This window comes from Oryctolagus cuniculus, chromosome X, assembly GCF_964237555.1.
Source record: "Oryctolagus cuniculus chromosome X, mOryCun1.1, whole genome shotgun sequence".
Taxonomy (NCBI): Eukaryota; Metazoa; Chordata; class Mammalia; order Lagomorpha; family Leporidae; genus Oryctolagus; species Oryctolagus cuniculus.
Window position 1 is genome coordinate 68179623 of NC_091453.1, and position 14913 is coordinate 68194535.

A 14913-nucleotide genomic window follows, 5' to 3' on the forward strand; every position below is an offset into this window, starting at 1 on the left:
CTCTCTCTCTCTGCCTCTCCTTCTCTTTCTGTGTACTCTGACTTTCAAATAAATAAATAAATAAATCTTTTAAAAAAATGATGCATGTGGGTCTGAATCCAATTCATGAAGGGGGAATCCCCTTGGCCTAATTACCTCTTGATAGCCCCATATCTTAATTAAGGTAAAGTTGCTGCCTATGGTGCCAGCATCCCATATGGACACTGATTCGAATCCCAGCTGCTCCACTTCCAATCCAGCTTTCTGCTATAGCCTGGGAGGGCAGTTGAGGATGGCCCAGGTCCTTGGACCTCTGCACCTATATGGGAGACCCAGAGGAAGCTCTGGGCTCCTGGCTTTTGATATGCACAGCTCCAGCCATTGCAGCCATCTAGAGAGTAAACCAGTGGATGGAAGACCTCTACCTCTCTATCTCTCTGCCTCTGCCTCTCTGTACCTCTGCTTTTCAAATACATTAAAATCTTTTTTAAAAAAAGAAAGTAAGCAATATGTTGGTAACTAGAGGAAAGACCATCCTTATTTTAAAACAGGGAAGAAATTGGCTAAATTTTACCTTTGTGGAAAAAAGAATATGAGTTAATAACTTGGATATTTTATAGCAAAAACCTCTAAACAGCAAAATGTTCAAAGTGTTGCATGACTTCTCCTAACTGATTATAATAAGTTACAAGAAGGAAAAGTGATTTAGATATGCAATTTATAATTTTAAAAAGCTTACTGCAAAGATTTCAAAAATTCCAGTCCTGGACATGGAAAGAAAAAAAAATTTAAAAAAATTTCTTTAGGAGCAAAAATCAAGGGTGTGGTTAAGTGACCATTTGATAAGGAACTGAGTATAGACAGAAGGAAGACTGGGTCTATTCAACATGACAAAGGGCCAATGACCCCTGAAGTCATTTCAGAAACCTTCAGGACTGACAAGTCATCCCAGACCAAGAGTGTCAGGCCTTAAGGAACCAGTGGTATCAAAAGAGGGACCTCACTGGTACCTCAGGGCATACTCCCTGGGGATATCTCAAGGGGTTCAAATAGCTACTCTTTACATTCTGGTTCAGTACTCCTTGGCCATAGCAGCAATGGCTCAGAGAAAGACCAGGTGTGGCTCAGCCATCATTCTAAAATGTACAAGCATGAGCCTTGGCAGCAGCTAACTCTGCAGGTGTGAAGTGTCCAAGAGCTATGGAGGGATGATTGCTATCATCAGGATTTCAAAGGATCCCTCAGGAAACCTCGATTCAGGCAGACAGTTCCTGCAAGTGCTGGAGCCCCTGCAGAAAGCCCACTTTAGGACGATGCCTAGCAAAACCGTAAGCATATTGATTTCCTGGAAACCCCCAGACACATTCACCAGCATGCAATGTAAGCCTGGAAACAGCAGGCGACTTAATTCAGATCATGGAAGTTGTAGCTTAACCTGTGCCCAGAAACGTCATGGGGGCAGGGCGCTTCCCAGGACCTTGGGCTCCCAGACCCTCTCTCAATATATCTGAAAGGTGGAGCAAAGCAAGTGATTCTCAAACCTGAAGATTTAACGTTATTTGACCTGATGAGTTTTGGACTTCTTTGGGACCTGCTACTCCTTTTTTCATATCCAACTTTCACTTTTGAAACAGAAATGTGTCTTGTGCCTGTGCTATCATTGGATTTTAGAAGCTCATATTTTTAATTTCACAGATTCACAGCTGGAGGGAAATTTGCCTCAGGATGAATTGTGCCTTGAATCTCAATCATATCTATTTTAGATGAAACTTTTAGACTTCAGACTTTCAGACTTCGTGGAATGAGTTAGGACTTTGAGGGTTATTGGGATGGAATGACTGTATTTTACATGTGAGAATGATACCAATCTTGGAGCATTAGGGGTAGAAATTAGGGTTTGAATGTGTCCCCTCAAAGATTGAGGCATCAAAATTCAATGGCCAATGTGGAAATATTAAGAGATGGGACCTTTAAGAAGTCATTACAGCATGAATAGGATTTAAGGTCCTCACAAAAGAAGGTTAACACAGATTTAGCTAGCTTGCCCTTATACCATTTATTATGTGAGGACACAATATTATCCCAATTTGGAGCATGTAGCAGCATTCCCCAGTCAACCACATTTGCTGCCCTTAATGTTCGACTTCCTGGTACCTACAATGGGAGTAAAATAAATTTCTGTTCTTTATAAATTACCCAGATTCAAGTAGTTTATTAGAACAACACAAACAGTGGCTGGCAACGTGGCATAGCGGGTGAGGCTGCCACCTGCAGTCCTGAAATCCCATATGGGCACCTGTTCGAGTCCTGGCTGCTTCACTTCTGATCCAGCTCTCTGCTGTAGCCTGGGAAAGCAGTGGAAGATGGCCAAGTCCTTGGGCCCTTGCATACACACGGGAGACCCGGAGGAAGCTCCTGGCTCCTGGCTTTGGACCAGCGCAGCTCCGGTCCTTGAGTCTAGTTGGGGAGTGAGCCAGCAGATGGAAGACCTCTCTCTCTCTCTCTCTCTCTCTCTGCCTCTCGTCTCTCTGTGTAAATCTGACTTTCAAATAAATAAATAAATATTTTTTAAAAAAATAACAACACAAACAAAGGATCTCAGTGTTTACAGCAAAAGTACAGAGTTCTACAGGTAAGTATATTTTAAAAGGACTTAATGAAGTCCTTTTCAGTTTATATAGTAGCTTATAAATAAATAAAATTGGTCACCAAGTAAAAATGACAAATGTGCATTTAGTTTCTCATATGAAAATTAACGCTACTATTCAGAACCATTCACATAAGTTATTATACATTTTGTGCACTGATTCTTTTAGTTTTGGCATTAATCTGGGTGAGTAGATCCAGGATTTTCCCACGGCAATGTAAGAAATACTGATTTCACCAGCTTTCTAGGTAGGATAGCCCTGTAGGACACAATCTTTAGCTATGTTCCTTTTGTCACATCAACACACAATATTTCTTTTTATATTCTTGCCAAAAAGAAGAGAAACATTAACATTTAAAGATTATGACAAATGATTTCAACTGCATCAGATCTTCTATTAGCCATAAGGCCTTTGTTCTCCCACTGCTTTACCTTAAAACATTTCTCATCTCTACCTGTTTCTATATAGCTACAAAGTAAAATGAATTCAGTTTCACTTGACCAATATAGGTAGTCAAACTGGATCACACGTGCAAAAACAAAACAAAACATAAAAGCAAAATGGAACTTACAGAGCTTACATATTTAGGAAGATCAATTGAAATGATATAGTCATATCTGAGGGCATATTTTCACAATAATTTCTCCATTGTTAGGATTTTTAGTACACATTGCAATACATGAAACTACTGAATTGAGTACTAGTCAATATATTTAATTTCTGAAAAAATATTATTCAAAAATATTCATCAGTGTTAAATTTTTTAACTTATTGTTAAAAGGAAGCCTTTGGAAATAGAAGAAATATTTATATTTAATTAGAAAGAAAAACCACGCAATGAAATTTGTAAGAGAATTATAAGGCACAAAGAAATATTCCTTCCTATGGGTAGAAAATAACTAATAGACTTTTAAAAACACATAAACCTAACTGTCCTATAAGAATGCAATGCCCTAATTTTCTCTTATATTTATTGGGGGAAGAAGATAGTGAATAATTATTGCTTGCATTAGGTTATAAATGAAATGAAAAAGAAATGTGGTTTACTAATTAGAGTCCAGGAATGGATACTCAGTATATATACCAGCTTGGTTCTTGCCACCAGCATGAGAAAGCTCACTGAATGAGATTTTCCCCTTTATTCTTGGTTTACTAAATTGTAACAAGAGGAAAAGAAAACTATCTGCTTGTTATGTTCAAATTTCTGATGTAAACATCTCTGCTGTTTAAATTATTATTTTTTTAAATTTTATCTCCTTATATACTGCTCAGTTCAAGACTATGAACTCAGATTTCCCTAGAGAAAGATGAAAAATCATCAGAAAGTATTGTCAATATATTCATAATGATGCCTGTGGCTGGCGTTATAGCTCAGTGGGTTAACTCACCAGCCTGCAGCATTGGCATTTCAAATGAGTGCAGGCTGCTCCGGTTTTGATTCAGTCCCCTGCCAATGTATTTGAGAAGGCAGCAGATGATGATCTGAGTGCTTCCAACTCTGCTACTCACATGGGAAACCTAGGTGGAGTCCACGCTTCTGGCTTTGGCTTAACTCAGCCTCAGCTGTTGCAGCCATTTGGGAGTGAACCAGAAGATGGAAGAATCTGTGTGTGTGTGTGTGTGTGTGTGTGTGTGTCACACCCTCTCACTCTGTAACCGACTCGCAAATAAATAAATAATTCTTTAAAATTAAGTTTTTGTAACTTTTATTTAATAAATATAAATTTCCAAAGTACAGCTTATGGGTTACAGTGGCTTCGCTCCCCACAACCTGCCCCCCAACCGCACCTATCCCATCTCCCGCTCCCTCTCCCATTCCATTCACATCAAGATTCATTTTCAATTCTCTTTATATACAGAAGATCAGTTTAGCATACATTAAGTAAAGATTTCAACAGTTTGCATCCACACAGAAACACAAAGTATAAAGTACTGTTTGAGTACTAATTATGGCATTAATTCATTTTGTACAACACATTAAAGACAGAGATCCTACATGAGGAGTAAGTACACAGTAACTACTGTTGTTCACTTAACAAATTGACACTCTTGGTTATGGCGTCAAGTAATCACCCGACGCTCTTGTCATGAATTGCCAAGGCTATGGAAGCCTGTTTTGTTAGCCAACTCTGATCTTATTTATACAGGGTCGTAGTCAAAGTGGAAGTTCTCTCTTCCCTTCAGAGAAAGGTACCTCCTTCTTTGATGACCTGTTCTTTCCACTGGGATCTCATTCTCAGAGATCTTTCATTTAGTTTTTTTTTTTTTTTTTTTTTTTTTTTTTTTTTTTTTTTTTTTTTTGCCAGTGTCTTGGCTTTCCATGCTTAAAATATTCTCATGGGCTATGTTTAAATTTCTTGTAAGAATTTTATTTATTTATTTATTTGACAGGTAGAGTTATACACATTAAGACAGACAGAGAAGAAGGTCTTCCTTCTGTTGGTTCACTCCCCAAATGGCTTCTACGGCCGGAGCTGTGCCGATCCGAAGCCAGGAGCCAGGTGCTTCCTCCTGGTCTCCCATGTGGGTGCAGGGCCTAAGCACTTGGACCATCCTCCACTGCCTTCCCAGGCCACAGCAGAGAGATGGACTGGAAGAGGAGCAGCCTGGACTAGAACCGGCGCCCATATGGAATGCCGGGGCCTCAGGCAGAGGATTAACCAAGTGAGCCACGGCGCCAGCCCCTCTTGTAAGAATTATTATAAATAATCCATTAGTTTCAATACTTTGATGCTAATTGAATAGCAGGTATTTTAATTGTGAACAGAAATCAATTAAAAAGCAAACATATTTTTCTTGTTTCTGCTTAGTTTTAATTTGAAAAGAAAAATTCTTAAAAATTTGACCAAAATGGGCCAGCGCCGCGGCTCCCTAGGCTAATCCGCTGCCTGCGACGCCAGTACCCTGGGTTCTAGCCCTGGTTAGGGCGCCGGATTCTGCCCCGGTTGCTCCTCTTCCAGGCCAGCTCTCTGCTGTGGCCCGGGAGGGCAGTGGAGGATGGTCCAAGTGCTTGGGCCCTGCACCCACATGGGAGACCAGGAGGAAGCACCTGGCTCCTGGCTTCAGATTGGTGCAGCGTGCAGGCTGTAGCGGCCATTTGAGGGGTGAACCAAAGGATGGAAGACCTTTCTCTCTGTCTCTCTCTCTCTCTCACTGTCTAACTTTGCCTGTCAAAAAAAAAAAATTGACCAAATTTAAATTATGTAAGATTTAAATCTGGAGTCACATGATATTTCTTATAGAGCTTGGATTCTTTCAAATGAGCTCTTTTAGCAATTCTCATTTTAAGGACTCTGGCATCCTTGATTTTAGGGATCATTGACAGAAAATGGACAAAGTCTACAATGACTAAACTACTAAGTATGCTTTAATAGGTTGAGCATAGTCTCCTTTTTTTTTTCCTTAAATAAGCATTGATATTTTCACTTTAATTATAAATCTAATTAAAATAGTCAATTAAAAAATAAAATCAGTTTGTATATTTTCATTATCTTTGAGTATTATGTGAACTAATTATAGTTCTTTAATTTCAAAGGAATTCAAAATATTGCTATGATATTCTGTGCTCTTAAAAGATTCAGCTTTAAAAATATCTATTTAAACTGAATTTTTTGTTGATTACAGATAATTGCATTGTAGTGAGATAACTTGAAGATTTCCATGCTTTCCACAAAAAAACTCCAAAAGGTTCATAATTTCCATTTTTAATTCTAATTTATTTCATTCTAATGAATTCTTGACAAAATGGAGATTACTCTGAATAAAAAATAAGAATTATTTTCCCCAAGTTATTAACTCTAGCCTTATACTGGGGTAAGAAGTATTTTTAAACAAGATATTGCCCTGTTAATGAATGCTAGCTCATTTTCCACTGACTCTAGGCAATCCTTTTCCAGACAGCATCACATACGTTCTCTAACATCAATTTTCTAGCACACATTTTTTAGGGTTTCCTACTCTGCATAGTTTTTGAGGTTTATCTATACCCCACCTCGATATCAGAAATGGCTAATATCTATTTCATGCCATTAACACATACAAGGAACTTCACATGCATCAACCCACACAATAGGGTATTCATCAAAGCAATCTTTGAAAATAATAGCCAATGGTAAGTTTCAGAAACATTCATCAGTTGCACAAATGTTGAAAACTTAGAAATAGGAGCCCAACACACAAGTCTTAAGCCACAATCCCCACTTTTTAACCTGCAAGCTAAACCGCCTCTGCAATATTGTACTACATTCCATGTAGACCATTGATTCACAAGAAAAAAAGTTTAACACCCAAACATTGGAAAAGAGAATTTAGAATAATGATGAGTACTTCCAAAAGACTACTATCAACTTTTATGAAAAACAACTAATCAATTGAATTTGCTGGAAAAGCAAAAACTTTATTGTTGTCAAGCGTTTAAGGACTGCTGTATTCATTTATTTTGTGGATTTTATTTATTTTTTTATCCTTGAAGAAGATTCTGGGTTATTAGTACATGGGGATAAATCAAATGGCAGAAGAGCAGACTGGAAGGGGATCTTAAAACACAGCTAAAATATGTAGCTCTCTACTTAATTGTAAATATTGTGGTATGGGGATCAGAGTCTTTCAATCAGGGGACTTGTTCTTAATTCTGGTTTTACTACTAGACTACCTCCTCCTGCTTCATATTCTGCTTCAAGAATTCTGTGAGATAATAAAAGTAAAGCACTTAACAAAAGGCCAGGAACACACTACTGAGCTATTTTAAATGAAACACTTTAGGTACTTAGGTTCAAGTCAATAAATCGCTGAGGACTTCAGTTTCCTTCAAGGTAAAAGGAGAAGAAAAAATAATTCCTTCATGCTTAAAGATTCTATGATTTTAAAAAGACCTAAGACTTTTGGAGGCAAATGTCTCTCTAACAAAGAGTAATTTCATTAGAAAAGAAAGCAGAGCTATTTGTTCAAGACTGTTACCTTTTGAATCAATCTTTAGGGATTTTGAGAATTTACACTCAGATAATCAACAACATTTAAATTGTAGCTTGAAAAGGACTTCAGAAAATATTAATTCAGTCAATCCAGGATCCAAAAGTCTATGGACTAAAATACACTGCACTGTCTTCAGTTTCTGACAATAACCTGATAGCTGCTTGGTGGCAGAGATAACACTTGTGAATTCCTGTGCTAATATCCTTTCTACACATCATACCACTTAATTTACCTTAATAACTACCTTAAAATGATCAGAAATTGAAGACAGTGAAGTGTATTTTAGTCCATAGACTTTTGGATCCTGGAATGATTTTTGGTTAAAGGTAGAAAAACTATGGATGAGGTATTTTATTCCTTAAAATGCAATGTTATATTTTCCAGTACTACATGGATCTTTCCTGGATTTACATGGTCTTTATTATTTCGTGCAAGAAAAATATCGTTGGTACATTTACTTAAAACATTCAACTCTTGGTAGGTATTTTGGTCAATTCCAGAGTGCAATAACTCTGTATTGATGAAATTGGATCACACTGTGTAGATTTTAGCATCTTTTGAGTGTTTATATGGAACATTCTGAAGCAGCAATTAAAATAATTAAGGAGGGTGAAGAAATCTTTAGCATGCAACAAAGATTTCTGCAAAATGTTAATTTCTGTCAAATAAGTGAATCTATGCACAGATGCCTCCTGACAGAGGCTGTGATTTCAAAATGCTTTGCATGCCAAATAACTTGTTTACCCCCTCAATGTTTGCCAAGTTTACTGTCAATTTACAAATAATTTCCATTTTGCTGTTTATTCCACTGCCTTTTGATGGATATGTCTTACAGACTTTTATCTTGCATGTAGACAAACTAATTAATATTTTCCCTTCAGGCAAATATTTTTTTTCTTAGATCTAAATGTGGGTTAGATTCTTCTTCGTTTCCATATGCTTTGTTCTGTCAATCATCTATGTTTTGTGTTGCTAAAAATGTACCTCACTGGATGTCAATTTCCATGTTTTACAGTACACACACACACACACACACAGAACTTTTATCTGTACATTCTATATATATATATACACACATATAGTGTGGATTCAATTAGAAAAATATTTCTGGATAATATAACAATTTAAGAAATGAACTTTCAAAATAGCAAACACCACACTTGAAATTACCTTGTGGTCCCCATTGTGATCATATTGTGCTTGGCTATTGATGTCTTAAAACTCAAGCATATTACAATACTGAGGCACCAAATCAAGATTATATAGTGACTCTTAATACCTGTATGTAATTTTATATCCTGCTAGATAAGAAAATTAACTTCAAACACACACTTAGCACAGATATGAATACACAGAAGAACATAGTAGTTGTCAATAGAAAACAGCCCAGCTTGAGATTGTGAAATGGCGTTTTTTTTTTTTTTTTTTTTTTTTTTTTTTTTTTTTTTTTTTTTTGACAGGCAGAGTGGACAGTGAGAGAGAGAGACAGAGAGAAAGGTCTTCCTTTTGCCGTTGGTTCACCCTCCAATGGCCGCCGCTGCAGCCGGCGCACCGCGCTGATCCTGGCAGGAGCCAGGAGCCAGGTGCTTTTTCCTGGTCTCCCATGGGGTGCAGGGCCCAAGCACCTGGGCCATCCTCCACTGCACTCCCTGGCCATAGCAGAGAGCTGGCCTGGAAGAGGGGCGACCGGGACAGAATCCGGCGCCCCAACCGGGACTAGAACCCGGTGTGCCGGCGCCGCAAGGTGGAGGATTAGCCTATTGAGCCACGGCGCCGGCGAAATGGCGTTTTCTTAATGAATACATATTCTATAAGTACACTAGCTCCTACAGTTGTTGTTTTGATATGAAGCATTTATGTGTGTGTATGAGTTTATGTGTGTGCATGTGTGTAATACACATTCCTGCGGCAGATTTTATTAGTGATAGAAATTTGTTTAAGTAAAATAGTACTACATACATAGCTATTTCTGAAGAACTAATCCTAATGTTCATACTTCCAGGTCCAGAAAAACAATGACCTATTTGTCCAGGTAATATCCATATGATGAGACTCTCTTCTTTCAACATACTATACGGACATGTGAAATAAACCAAAACGCACTGTTGGTTTGTGTTTTTGCTTATTTTAGACTATTATACAGAGAGGACAGATTGTTAAAATAAAAACAATATCTACTTAAGTATAAATAGAAAATATGAAGCACCTGAAATTATCTCTCATGAAAGTTTTCCCATTCCCATTTCCAGTTAAATTTCTGGAAACAGAACTATAATGTCTTGAAAATTCAAATTTGCCAGCTGCACAAATCAACAAAGCTCTCTAGGAAGAATGTGCTGGTCTTTACTACAAGGTATAATGCCAATGATGTTTATAGTCAGATTTGGGATGGGCAACAGGGAACAGGAATCACTAACTGGGGCTCTGCTGACAGCTATTCTGTTTCTTTCTACAATTGTGCAGATTGATTTTCCTTTTAGTTTCTGCACAGGTTATATCTAGGTAACAGAAGTGAAAGACATCTTTAATTAGACTAATGAAGAGTACTTATGTGCTTCAGTGTGGCAAAAGCTATATAGAGTGGGAGGGAATGACAGATTTTTCACATATTCTAACAGGATCCTGAATTTAAGAATCACTTCCTGGGTTGAAGAGGGGCACTGTCTGAAGTGCCTTGAGAGCAGAGGATAAAAGAACTAGAAACGTGGGAAGAGAAAACTTTTCCTAAGAAACTTCTTTCTAGGGAAAAGACATTAAAATGCATTATCTTAATTAATACTGAAAGAAAGAATATTATGCAATACCTTTTCTCTGGCAGATGCCAGGCTAAGTGCTAAAGATACATTAACTCTACCGTTTGGGGCAAGTCAGCTTGGGCATGTCCCAAATTGCACATCTCTTCCCTCTCTTATTCCCACTCTTATATTTAACAGCGATCACTTTTCAGTTAAGTTTCAACACTTAAGAATAACTGTGTATTGATTACAGTATTCAACCAAAAGTATTAAGCAGAACAAACAAAAAAAATACTAAGAGGGATAACATATTAAGTTGTTCATCAACAGTCAGGGCAAGGGCTGATCAAGTCACCGTTTCTCATAGTATTCATTTCACTTTAACAGGTTTCCTTTTTGGTGCTCAGTTAGTTGTCACCGATCAGGGAGAACATATTTGTCCCTTTGGGACTGGCTTATTTCACTCAGCATAATGTTTTCCAAATTCCTAACAGGGATCACTTTTCAGTTAAAATATGAACACCTAAGAATAATTGTGTGTTAATTACAGAGTTCAAACAATAGTACTAGAACAAAAAATACTAAAATGGATAAAGTATTACATTGTACATTAACAGTCAGGCCAAGAGCTAATCAAGTCACTGTTTCTCATAGTGTCCATTTCACTTCAACAGGTTTCCCCTTTGGTGCTCAGTTAGTTGTTGCCAATCAGGGAAAACATATGATATTTGTCCCTTTGGGACTGGCTTAATTCACTCATCATGATGTTTTCCAGATTCCTCCATCTTGTTGCAAATGACCGTGTTGCCCCAAATGGTAGAGTTAGAAACATACCAGGGGATTCCAATTCAATCCCATCAAGATTGCATGTACCAATGCCATCTCACTAGTCCAGGTGTTGAATTTCTGTTCACAATTGATCATAATGATAGGACTAAGAGCCAAAGGGAGCACATAAACAAGACTAGTGTCTGCAAATACTAACTGATAGAATAAAAAAGGGAGAGAACAATCCAACATGGGAAGTGAGATACACAGCCGAATCATAGAATGCCAGATGTCCTAACCAGAACTCTGGCCTCAGAATCAGCCCTTAAGGCATGCGGATCTGGCTGAAAAGCCCATGAGAGTATTTCAGGCATGGAAAGCTAAGACACTCTGGCCAAAAAAAAAAAAGAAAAAGAAAAAACAAAACCGCACTAAATGAAAGATCTCTGCAAGTGAGATCCCAGTGAAGACAACAGGTCATCAAAGAAGGAGGTACCTTTCTCTGAAGGGAGGAGAGAACTTCCACTTTTGACTACGGCCTTGTCTAAATATGATCAGAGTCGGTGAACTCAGGGGGCTTCCATAGCCTTGGCAGCTCATGACAAGAGCCTAGGGTGATTACTGATGCCATAAACAAGAGTGTCAATTTGTTAAGTCAACAACCGGAGTCACTGTACACTTACTCCTCATGTAGGATCTCTGCCCTTAATGTGCTGTACAGTGTGATTTAATGCTGTAACTGGTACTCAAACAGTATTTTTCACTTTGTGTTTCTATGTGGGTGCAAATTGTTGAAATCTTTGCTTAATATATGCTAAACTGATCTTCTGTATATAAAGAGAATCGAAAATGAATCTTGATGTGAATGGAAGGGGAGAGGGAGCGGGAAAGGGGAGGGTTGCGGGTGGGAGGGAAGTTATGGGGGGGGGAAGCCATTGTAATCCATAAGCTGTACTTTGGAAATTTATATTCATTAAATAAAAGTTTAAAAAAAGCAAAAAAATACATTAGTGAACTGAACTTATGAATGTCCTCTTGATATATACCTACGGATGGTATATTTTATTTACTTGGCTTTTTACTAGACTGTGAACTCTGTAGGGGGAGATCAGTATCACATTTATATTTTCATGTTTTTAATTCATAGAATATAGCATTATCTGGCACTTAAAAGTTTTCAAATAATATCTTTTGAATATTGAATGAAATAAAGAAATAAATGTTCAATTAAAGATAATTGGTTGAATCCTGGACCTCCACAAGCAAGAACAAATCCCCAAACTTTTTTTTTTTAATTTGAGAGGTAGAAAAACAGAAAACTTCATGGCTGGGCTAAGGCTAGAGTGAAGAGCTAGGAATACAGTTCAACTCTCTCATGCGAATGGCAGAGACCCAATTACTTGAGTTATTACAGCTGCCTGCTAGGGTCTGCATTGTTAGGAAGCTGGAGTCAGGAATTGGAGCCAGGATTGAAAATAAGGCACTCCACTGTGGGACACAGGTGTTTTAACTACTGTGCTAAACATCGCTCTTGGTCCAAATATTTGTTTGAGCACTATTCAGTTCCTAACACTGTGTTAAATAATGGAGAAATATAAATAATTTCCAAATATTATTCATGTATTCAAGAATGAATTTGTAAACTATTCTCTTTCATGGAGCATAAAGAATCAAGTAGAGTGGGAAACGAGTTGATATTTTATATTATTTTTCTAATTTAACCTCCAGAGCTTTGTATTAAAAATACAAATTGCTGATTTGTTTTTCCCCATATAATTTATTTACGTTCATGCTTTTCCTCTGGTTTGCATAGTTGGATATCTTAACTTTATACTCTAAGGAAAATAATATTAAATAAAAAATGCAAAGGGAGCCAAAGGTTTCCATTTTTTATAGAGAATGAGTTTGGTAGAATCGATTTTTAATCTCCAGGCATCTAAGATAGTGGTTTCCAAAAAGAAAAAAAGTACTAAGAGCTCACTTCTTCTCTTTTTTTTTTTTTTTGGCAGTGAACCACATCTTTATTTTTTTTCAATTTTTAGTTAATAAATATGTATTTCCAAAGTACATATTTGAAATATAGCAGCTTTCCCCCTATAACCTCCCTCCCAGCTGCAACCATCCCATCTCCCACTCCCTCTCCCATTCCATTCTTCATCAAGATTCATTTTCAGTGAAGATCAGAAGATCAATTTAGTATATACTAAGTAAAGATTTAAACAGTTTGCACCCACACAGAAACACGAAGTGTAAAGTAGTGTTTGAGTACTAGTTATGCCGTTAATTCACAGAGCACAACACATTAAGGACAGAGATCCTACATAGGGAGAAGGTGCACAGTGACTCCCATTATTCTTTTAACAATTGACACTCTTATTTATGACGTCATTAATCACACGAGGCTCTTGTCATGAGCTGCCAAGGCCATGGTAGCTTGAGTTCGCCAACTCTGATCTTATTTTAGACAAGGTCATAATCAAAGTGGAAGTTCTCCCTTCAGAGAAAGGTACCTCCATCTTTGATGGCCCGTTCTTTCCACTGGGATCTCACTCACAGAAATCTTTCATTTAGGTCATTTTTTGTGTGTGTGACATAGCCAGATCCGAATGCCTTAAGGGCTGATTCTGAGGCCAGAATGCTGTTTAGGGCTTTTGCCATTCTATGAGTCTTCTGTGTATCCTGCTTCCCATGTAGGATCATTCTCTCCTTTTTAATTCTATCAATCATTATTTGCAGACACTGGTCTTATTTATGTAATCCCTTTGACACTTAATCCTATCTTTTTGATCAATTATGAACTTAAATGGATCACTTGGACTAGTGAGATGGCAATGGTACATACCACCTTGATGGGATTGAATTGGAATCCCCTGGCATGTTTCTGAAGTTTAGCACTTAAAATAAGTGCATAAATATTTGGAATAATATCTGATGACCAAGTCAATCCTATTGCAGACTAAAAACTCTTTGGTCTAAAGGACATGGAAGAGAGGCAAAGTGAAAATAGAAAAATTCATGAAATTTGCCTTGTTTGGGATTCACCTCGTTTGGGTCAGATAATTTTACCTACAGCAGGAATAAAATACGTTGAGTTGTTTAAGAATCAAAGCCTGTCACCTTGGGCTATTGGTCCACAACTTGAAGACCTCTAACACCAGGATGCCTGAGGAGATGGTAGGAAATCTGATAAACTGTTCTTCAAAGATGAAACTTGAAGAAGTGGAATCAATGAATGAACAAATGCCATGGGAATTGCAGTCAATTCCAACCATCAACAAATTAGATATAAGCCCTGTGCCTTTTTAATGTATGAAGGCATGATTGTAATGAAAATGTTAAAATTAAATTCTTTCTGCTACAAAGAAAAGCTGTTAATATCAAACACTGATTGCAAGTGCCCTCACAATCATCATACTTATATTTGAAAAAAATCTTCATAGCCTTCAGAAGCTAATAACATGTAATAGTTTAGATTAGAAAAACAACAACCCAATTTGTTTATATATGAGCAAAAGTGAATTTCAGCCCATTTGTGCCCGGTTTACATTTTATGACTTAATTATTATGCCGCACAACAAGAATTCCCTACTTGTAATGTGTATCAGATAATTCTTCTCGAAGTTTGGTTTGGTTTTACAATATAACATATGCAAATATGAACTTCTGGAGTTTACTGCCAGTTTCAACATGTGAAAAGACTCTCTTTCTGATGTCAATGTAATAGAAGAGGAAGAATTATTATTATTAGGAGCACAGTCTGTGACTGCTGAGTTAGACCTTTTTTCAACAAGTAACAAGGTACATTCTCAAAA